Source organism: Pocillopora verrucosa, chromosome 13 (assembly GCF_036669915.1).
Source record: "Pocillopora verrucosa isolate sample1 chromosome 13, ASM3666991v2, whole genome shotgun sequence".
NCBI lineage: Eukaryota > Metazoa > Cnidaria > Anthozoa > Scleractinia > Pocilloporidae > Pocillopora > Pocillopora verrucosa.
In genome coordinates, this window is record NC_089324.1 from 10,114,778 (window position 1) to 10,124,417 (window position 9,640).

The following is a 9,640-nucleotide window of genomic DNA, read 5'->3' on the forward strand; positions in this document are numbered from 1 at the left end:
GAAACTCTTGTTTATTGAAATGCAATGAAGACTTTGACTACACAGAAATCGATTGTATGATCAGCACTGAAATATGTTTGAGTAACGAATCGAAGCGTTCTTCGTTTCTAACAACAGAGGGAAGCGTTGTTCGTTTCTATAACAACAAATGCATGGATGCAGCGTAACATACTAGTAAAGTTCTGTTGTATCTATTTGTGACTTTCTTAACAATAACACGTGAAAACACCTGGTAAACGAATGTCGATTGTCGAGTTCGACAAGTCGGTAAAAAGTAAAGCGAGTAACATACAAACAAAATTAACCTGTTGCCTTGCGTAAGGGTAAGTGTGTTTTTTTTTTTATTTTTTATTTATTTATTTATTTTTTAAAGATAGCATTCTATTGTTTATGCTTGTGACTTTTTTCATAGTAGTAGTCTGATAGCATCATTCCCCTTAGGATCAAAATAAAAACAAAAATTATGTAGTTGTGCTCTGTTTCCTCTGGCGGTCGCATGTATATTTTGATCCGAACAAAGTATATAAGAGGGTAAAGCTAGCTACAATACGAATACGAACTGATCAAAATGAGCATTCATCCTTGCATTGAGTGTGATGATGAAGTCAGACCACGTCAACAAGCCTTACAGTGCGACGATTACTGTCGATCATATGGCCTTTCTGACCATATGATCGATTTCTATGTAGTCAAAGTCTTCATGGCTTTGTTAGAAACCAGGAAAAAGTTTCTCAGGCTTACGAAATGTCCGCGAGTAAGAAACGAGTAGATACCAAACGAACAGCGCTTCCTTTTTTATGTTTGAAACAGAGAACGCTTTCCTTTGTTGTTAGAAACGAACCACGCTTTTAGAATCGTTACTCAAACATCAATTTCTCAACGTTATTGCTTATTCAGAGTGAAATTCTGATCTTTTTAGTATTTGTTTCTTCGAGCGACTTGACTTTTTTTTTCGGGCGACCAAACTAAAATTTCGGGCAACATGACTCAGGTTTCGGGCGAGATGACTCGGGCGACTTGATTGTAAACTGATTCGATAGCGCCAGAAAGGTATGCAGGAACATCTTGCCACACTTGCACAGCATACTCGGAGATTGATCAAATATTACATGTGTACACCTTGAGCATGTCTTCTGACATGACTCTTGCGCGCCTCAACAACCTAAGGGCGTAATATATAGATTTAGCCAAGCCTAAAAGCGGTGCTCGCATTTTTTTTCCCGCACGTCTCAAGGGCACAACGCCTTGCCCCAGCCAGGACTAGAACCTGGGTCGTCCGACTCGGAGCCATGAGCACTGGCCACTGGACTACTGGACAAAACCGTGGCGTTGGCGTGCCCGCGGTACAGTTGACCACGCATGTTAGCACCTTGTACGGTCATACGATCGTACATCCAAATTTTTCGGCTTGATGGGTTACTACTATTTTGTATAATTATGGGGCTACGCTCTGCGAGCTTCGCCATAATTATGGGGCTACGCGAGCTCCGCTATAATCTCTTAGCTGCTTTGGCAATTACATATTCAATTACATTTTGTACTTTCCAGAGCAACATTTGAAATCAGCTTTTTAATGTCCACCACCAATGAAGTCTACAAAACGAGTTCGTTTTTCTTCTAAATAAATAACAAAGATAAAAAAGTGAAGTTCTCGAGGAGGCTTTTTCCGCTGGCTTTTTTTTCTTTCCGACGGAAATAATCAGATGACGAATGTCACAAGTAACTAGCGGTGAAAAGAGTCGAGTCAGTGGGAGAGTCGCGCGAAAATTAATGGATAGATTATAACAACCGATTTACCAGATGTTCGTATCGCACTAGAACTGATGGTAAAAAAGTGTTGAATTGATGGCCGATGCGTATTCACGACCAGCTTGGACAACACGGAGTTGGTTTTCCTCCGTGTAAAGTAATCGAGATGAAAAGATAGAACTCTTGAAATGGCTTTTTGTCCGATGGCTTGTTAATAATCATATGACAAATGTTGACGTGGACGGGGTTATTGTGTGATAACTGCCCGGTGATTTAGCGTCACGTGGCTATAGTGGCTAATAAAATCGCGTTGAAATTATGGGTGGGTTATAAAGAACTGTTGATAACCTCTCTCGTGCTCTGTGGATACCAAAACAATTTACTGATATAAATCCTGCGTAGCTGGTGCTTCGTTCAGTCGTCGTTCAAGAGCTGGCCACCGAATCGCGAAAATCACCCGAAAGAGCGAAAAAGTGGTGAGAGGTTAGGAAGAAGAAGAGGCGTGTAAATTTTGAGAGTGAGAGAGACCAATAAACTGAACATCGGTGATATTTAATCAAACCTTGATAAAAGACATTTTCCTATTGACAATCCAGGCTTTTAGCAAATTTTAAGCTTAAGTGCAGTGGTAACCAACATTTCCGGAAAAATAGTTTATTAGTATGTCAGTCTAAGTGGAAAACATCTTATCACACATTTTCAATCTGATTCTCAGCACCGTCCTGTCCTTGGGCGAAGCTTCAGAGGCCACTGATAGCTTGAGAAATAGACATTGATCGTCGTCGTTTCAGTTCGAGAAGAGAAATAAAGTGGGCTTTGTTCAAAAAAATTCTAAGGTGTGCTGATGTTCAAGCGCTCAGTTGGTCCCCTGACACTTATTTGCTAAACTCTGTAAATAAACAGGAAGTTTGAGGAGATCGTTTAACGGCAAAAATTACTAACCAGACGAACCCCATGAAATATTTATAAATTTAGTTATATGTCGAATTTACCCATTCGTAAACCTTAACTAATACTTGTGTTTAACACATGTTATTGAAGTCTTCACTCGCTATTCGCCTGTCAGAGCTTGCTTCCGAATTTAAATTTTACACTTATAGAACTATAAGGATTAATTATAATTCCTTGCGAAACAAATAATATAGGTAAATTTTTAAAGATTCAATAGATTGTTTTAAATGGTAATTTGTGTACTACATTTCCATGCGGAGCCCCCTTAAAAGATAAACTGCAAAGTCGGCAGACTCAACGTTCAGATAATTTCAGAAACCTTACGTGTCAGCAGGGAAACTTTACAATTTGAATATTATACGTAACCACGTCAGTGATGATTGATTTGTGACTTTCTTGTTACTCGGAACGGTATTGGCTTTTTACGTAAGTTGTTGTATACTGCTTCAGTACCAATTTTGTCTGCGGGGACAATAAATTATTAATTAATCCGCCTGACATGATAGCTGTAATCATTATAGTTCTCATATTTTTGTCCAAGTAAGATAGACTTCGAGTTATTAGGTTTAAACTGGTACATCGAAACTGAGTTTAAGAATAATGTAATGGTGTTGTTGGTTCTTCATGTCAAACTAATCATCAGTGAAGATTTAACTTCCCTCTGGATCAGATTTTTACTTTTGTCTCACGCTGGCAGCAGAAGAACTGAATATCTTTCTTCAATCAAAATTTTCCCCATAAAAACGGGAAAAAGAAACAAAAAAAAAAAAACCGAAAAATTCGAACTAGTTTGATGAAAAAGAGTAAGTGAGTGCAACAATTCATTTTTATGCTGACAGCGGGGTGCTCTGGATCTGTTGCTTATTAACAGTTAAGACTTTCCATTGTAAACAATCCGTGAGCTTTTCATAGTTTTTATGAAACTAGGTGTATGCCTCGTCGCATCTTTATCACGGGAAGAAAGGTAACTATTTCATCGAACGTATCAGGCATTTTAACGATGTTTATGAGGAATGCCCCTTTTTTATTACTTGCTAAGGAGAAGTTCATATTAATCGATATTTTCTGCTCGGACTAATGCATTTTTCAGAAAAATAAACAAAATATCGAGGACCAGAAAATTCTCGTTGAGACTTATCACGGCAGGACACTTTGGTCAGAGACTGGGAGCAATCCTTCTAAGTTTCTTTGTATTAAACTCAGGTACAGAGTTGAATCCAGTACAGAACTCGGTTGATTAAGAATTTACACAACAATCTGTATTTGGACGAAATGTAGATCAAAGTCTCCTTGGAAACTTTATTCAGTGAATCCCATCAGTTTTCGGCGCTGCAAAGCAAATTCACATGTAATTGCTCGAAATTTCAGATTTTTCAGTCATTTGAATAGATGTCACGTGAAAGCTCGAGGAAAAACCTACAGAATACTCGAATGATTTTATTTAAGTGCTAGATAAAAGAATTTATATTTGTTTAGACCTAATTCGAGGGTTGTAGACTCTCGTCATGAACCTTATTTTAGAACTCCAAGATATCAAAAGCGCACAGAATGCTATTCACTTTATAAATCCAAAGTAGTTACAAACATTTTATTTTTACTCCTTTCACCATATGTCGCTTAGAGGCGCAAAGCCGACTCTTTCAAGTATCCTGTTTGGCTTTACTGACCCTTCGTTGGTCTCATCGGGGTACGTATAAACATCGGCTGATGGATAATTCCGAGTTCTGAATAGATGAATATTTTCCATCCTTTTGGTTTTGCTTTTCTCACTTGTATTGACAAAACTGGTGTACTTGAGAAGCTCAAAATGCTAACTGCCTTAGCTCGCTGGCAGATGCTGATATTCTTCGCCATCTATTAGTTTTTCTACAGTAAAAATTATTGACTCTTACAGTAACCCACAACTGAAGCAGAGGTTGCAGCGGTAAAGCGGTAAAGCGAGAACATCGACGTTGAGAATAAAAACAGTTATATGTCATATTATTGACGGCCTTCTACCGTCATCGAATTACATCCAGACACAGACAACGGGATCCAATTCTGGTGGAGGACCTTAGACTTTTCTATGAAACTTTTGGTGGAAAAAGAAATTTGTCCCGATTTTCGAGGTGCCACTTTGCAGTGAATGAAGGTTGGCTTACAAACGCAAGAGACATTTTGAGGGCTTCTTTCACATATTCTGTCACATCCTCAGTGCGTTCGGAAACAATTTAAAAATACGGAAACTGGAAATTGTTGATTCGTTTTACGATTTCTGGGGAATCAAATCAGTGATTGCGAAACTAAGCAAAGAATACTGGTAATTTCAGCTTATATTGTTTCAAAATACAAAATGCAGTGGAAAGCTGTTTAGCGTGAAATATAGCTATTTTCTTTCCCCTGCGAAAATATTTGAAAAAAAGCAATAATAGTCTAACGATATTTGCAGTAAAAATATAACCGTTGCAGAAAAAAAATTAAGGATGTCCTTTCCACAGGATGGAGTATTGATATCAAACCGGTGCGATCCACAGATAATCAACTATGAAACCTATAACATTTTTTTTTAATCGGGCCAGTTGTGCTTCGTTATATAGTGTAACTGCTTCACTCGTCAAATATGAGTCATTTTAACTGCTAGTTACTAGTAATACCTTTTGCAAAGAGGTTTTTGTGGTTGTTGTTTTTTTCAGAGATCCTGGTGCTATGAAGACATTTTTGTGGTTATCACTTGTGGTTGAGATTTTCCAAATCTCCTTTACTGAGGCCATCGATCGATGCCATTCAGTGGAATACTCTGTTTCTGGAATGTTCCTCAAGGGCCACACGTTTAAAACGGCAAAGGTTGGGTTGCCAGAGGAATGCTATTTTAAATGTCACGATGAATTCACCTGTCAGAGCTACAATTATTTTATTAGTGAGAAAGTTTGCGAACTTAATAACCGAACAAGAGAAGCAAGACCAGAGGATTTTCTTCCAGACCGGAGTCGATTTCTACATTAAACGTCTGAGTGACCGAGGTACGTTTGGATTCCACTTTCTTCTTTCTCCTCCGTTACTGAATATATTTGAATATAAAATGTGGGCACGTAGATAATTCTCTTAATTCAGGTGTAGCTCTTGATGGATGTGTGCTAATTGCTTTGGGCTTGTGTCCTCCTCCTCCTTCGTATGAGCTACAATGTAACGTGAGGAAACGTGAGGCATTTCGGACAAGCTTACGCTGTCGTAAGGGCAGCAGTTTAAGTTCTTGACCATCTAAATCACAATAGCGACGTTTCATTGCTGTTCATCTTATTACGCTGTTGTTTTAAATGGATGATGTCGAAAAAAATAAGAACATAGTTATCGTATGAAAAATAACTAACACCAGGGTAAAAATAAATTTGTTTTTAGTCAAAAAGTATATTTCAGACGTGAGCTGTTGGGTATCAGTTTTAATTCGTTGGAGGAAAAAGCTTCTGTTTCGACCAAAAAAAAATTTCAACCAAGGAACGCATTCTGATGAAAATATTGTTATCGTTGTTGCGTGATATGATGTGACGATAACAAGTGTATGCTGAAAGCTAAGCCGAAGCATATAGAAGTAAGATTTAAGATTTTATGGCGATTAGCAGTAAGTTGGGTTTGTGTCGAGTTTACGTTTCTGATAAATGTCACTCCTTTGCTTGAAGTTCCTCTTGGATCTAGTCAAGAGCTTCCGGCTGAGTCGTGCAGTGAGATCAAAGCCAGTGAAGGGAAGGATATGGCTGATGGAGATTTCTGGATATACTCAGATGGAACTGATCACGTGATCAAAGCTCGCTGTAAAGGCAAGAATTCTAGAGCAACAGACTTAAAAGAGAAAAAGAAGAGCATTGTCTCTTAGAGAGACAGACAGATACCCAGTCACACGAACAGTCAGACAAACAGACAAATAGACGGACAGACAGACAGTTAGTCGTTCAGTCAGTGCGACAGACAGAGACACACCGTCAGACAGACAAATACAATACAAATACAGCCAGAGGGACAGACATACAGTCGGACGGACAGCTAGGCAAACGGACGGACAGACTTATAGCCAGGCAGACAGACAGTCAGTCAGACAGAAATATTACAGAGAGCCAGACGGACAGACAGACTACCGGACGGTCATACGGACAAACAGAGAGCCATACAGTCAGGAAGACAGTCAGAAAGACAGACAGAAATTCAGACAGACAGAAATTCAGACAGGCAGACAGTCAGAAAGACAAAAATACACACAGTCAGACTGACAGTCATACAGACAGACATAGTTAGATAGACAGAGAGATAGTTAGACAGACAGACAGATTATCACTGATGATGATGTTAGGCCATTTTTTCTCAAAAAATCCCAGGAAACTGGCAGAAGATGAATACAGATCCAGTGTGCTTTGGAGCACGAGACAACCAACATGGTACATTTCACGTCCCAAAGAGTGGCCAGATTAAAGCAATGAAGCTGATCCACAGATCGGGTTCCATACGCTGTAACCGAGTTGACGAGCCATCTTACTGGGGCTGCAGATATTCACTCTACGGCAACAATTACTTTATGACAATTATTACAAATGGAAATAAAAAATCATATTTCCACCTTTGGAAAATTTGATGGCCTTTAAATCTGGAAGCAATCACCAGTGTGGCAGCAAAAAACACTTTTACAATCCGTTCGGAGTTGGTCATAAATCGAAGGAGCTTGAATTTAGTCACCTAGTTGATCCCTTATCTGTTTCACGCAAGGAAGAGCTCCAAATATGGTATGGACAGGATTGGATGGATTGTTCAGAGGGCGAAAATACAGGCCAACTTGTATTGATGTGTTCGCCTGGTATGTGTGATCCTCGTCTGACCCAGATCTTCTATGGCCAAGCAGTACAACATGGTCAATCACACAATTAGGATCTAGGCACATGATATAGGTGAACCCGTACTATTCTTTGGCTTTTCCAACACATTTAATTTTGTTTATAATAAATGGTTAACTGGATGGAGGCTTACAGTTTTTAAAGGAAAAATATCAATGAAATGAGTGAAATATTTTGCTGCGATGTAGAGTAAATAATGGCCGTTCAATTTTTCTTTCACGCCCATCCTACGAGCTAATTAGCTCACATTTCTCTTTTTGTGCAAATGAATGTAACGGTGCACCCTGATATTAGTTTCACGAATATCCGTTCGGTGAATGGACTATGATCGAAGGGCAATAAGATTTGTTCTTCCATGGTTGAGACATCACACAACATGAGCTTTGTTTTCGTTTAAAGTTGGATATGTTCAAGCCAAAACTATAACTGAACGTTTGAGCGAGATCTACAGAGCACTTAGGACCTGTTCCTCGGTAAACAGTCTCTCACACGCCTCTCAGAAGAGCATTTGATGCTTTCTTGTTTGTTTGTTTTCTTGCTTTACTTGTTTCAGTTGTATATACTGAGCATTAGAACAAGTAGAATCGGACCCTGAACTTAATTTCTAATTATGGCATCTTAATTTAGAGCTTAGATGTACATAAAGGTTTTTCTACATAGTGTTCTTTTTCATCGAACAAATTACAGATTTTTATCAAGATTAACATATTTGTACTTTATAGTGTAATAAATTTTGCCACGCAATGGCCTTTGAATTAAATTTGGGGCTGAGGGAAGCTAAACATTCGTTATTCATTATTCCCTGGACATTATTTCCAAATTATTCATTGTCCCTCAAGTTTTGCACCACAGGAACGCTGTTCAAAAGAAAACTGGTCACTCGAAACTGAAACTGAAACTCTTAACGGTGGCCAATTTTCGTTATCACCTCAGTCGATAATACTAAAATTACCCTGATAACAAGCGTAAAGTCTGGTTCAGCAAAGTGACGAAGACGACTCAGACTAATTTATTAAAGAAATAAGCATGTCAATGAGACTTAAGCAGGTGATAGAATCGTTTCTCAACGAAAGCTACAACTGAATTAAATGAAAGCCGAATTGCCTTCGCTGGCACTAAACCCCTTACGACCTCTAATATTTTACAGTATAATTTTGAGAGAAAACTCAGTCCAATTCAGTGGGAAAGATTACCATTACCCATAAAAAAATACATGAAAATAAAAATTGTTATTTTCATATGCTAAGACACCACTTATAACGAAAATATATCTTCTGCTAACTAGCTGGCAATAAGTTTCGTTATTGTTTTTTTAGAGGGCACGGTAACGAATCTTGCAATCTGATTGGTTCTTTACCCGGTCAGTATTTTCCTATCTCTGCCCACGGGCCACGGTAACGCTTTCGTGAGTCGCCGAGTACATCCCAACTTTCGTTGTCATTTTTCATAAATATACCTCGTTTTCCGGCTGGGCAGTAGTTTTAAGCAAACACGTCGGTCACTACCTCAAGCCGATAAATAACTTATGAATCTTCCCTTTTCTCTCTATCAAATCACTTTGGTTGACAGAAACATATTGGTTTCAGAATTAATTTGTATAAACAATAGTGTCATACGTTGGATGACAAGCGGCCTAAAAACCGTCTGCAATTAATTTTAATCGTTCACAAAAAGTACCCAGAAAGTTGAAACGTGAGGTATTTGGTTACAGTTAAACTGAACGATGGAACTTTCATTCATTTAATATCTGAATTTTCTCGAGCAATTTGTTCATAGTAAAAAAAAAAGCGAGCGAAGTTTTAATTTAAGTTCTACAACAAATATACGCTCCCGGTGAGTCTTTCCAATTCCGTTCAATTTGGACATTTGTACCGTAAATTGCACAACAGAAATTGAAGGGTTTTTTTGAGAAAAGGCCGCATTAAATTCCCTTGTGTCTCGTTGGAGTGTGCCGTTCGAATTTAGTTTTTGTGAAGGAAAGACCAGAGTTAAACACGCCATTACAGCAAACAAACGAGCAAACTCTCACAACTTCAAAATAAAAATTTGAACTTACTCACAATTACTTTCCTCGCCGTTTACTTAAT

General features: G+C 38.4%; 1 non-coding gene across 1 annotated transcript; it reads left to right on the forward strand.

Moving 5' to 3' along the window:
* Positions 1 to 5: 5 nt before the first annotated feature.
* On the forward strand, positions 6 to 8,225 carry LOC131784201 (uncharacterized). The gene is made up of 4 exons (XR_010716061.1): positions 6 to 323; positions 5,373 to 5,699; positions 6,354 to 6,491; positions 7,044 to 8,225. It is a non-coding gene; the product is annotated as an uncharacterized protein (transcript).
* The last annotated feature ends 1,415 nt before the right edge of the window (positions 8,226 to 9,640 follow it).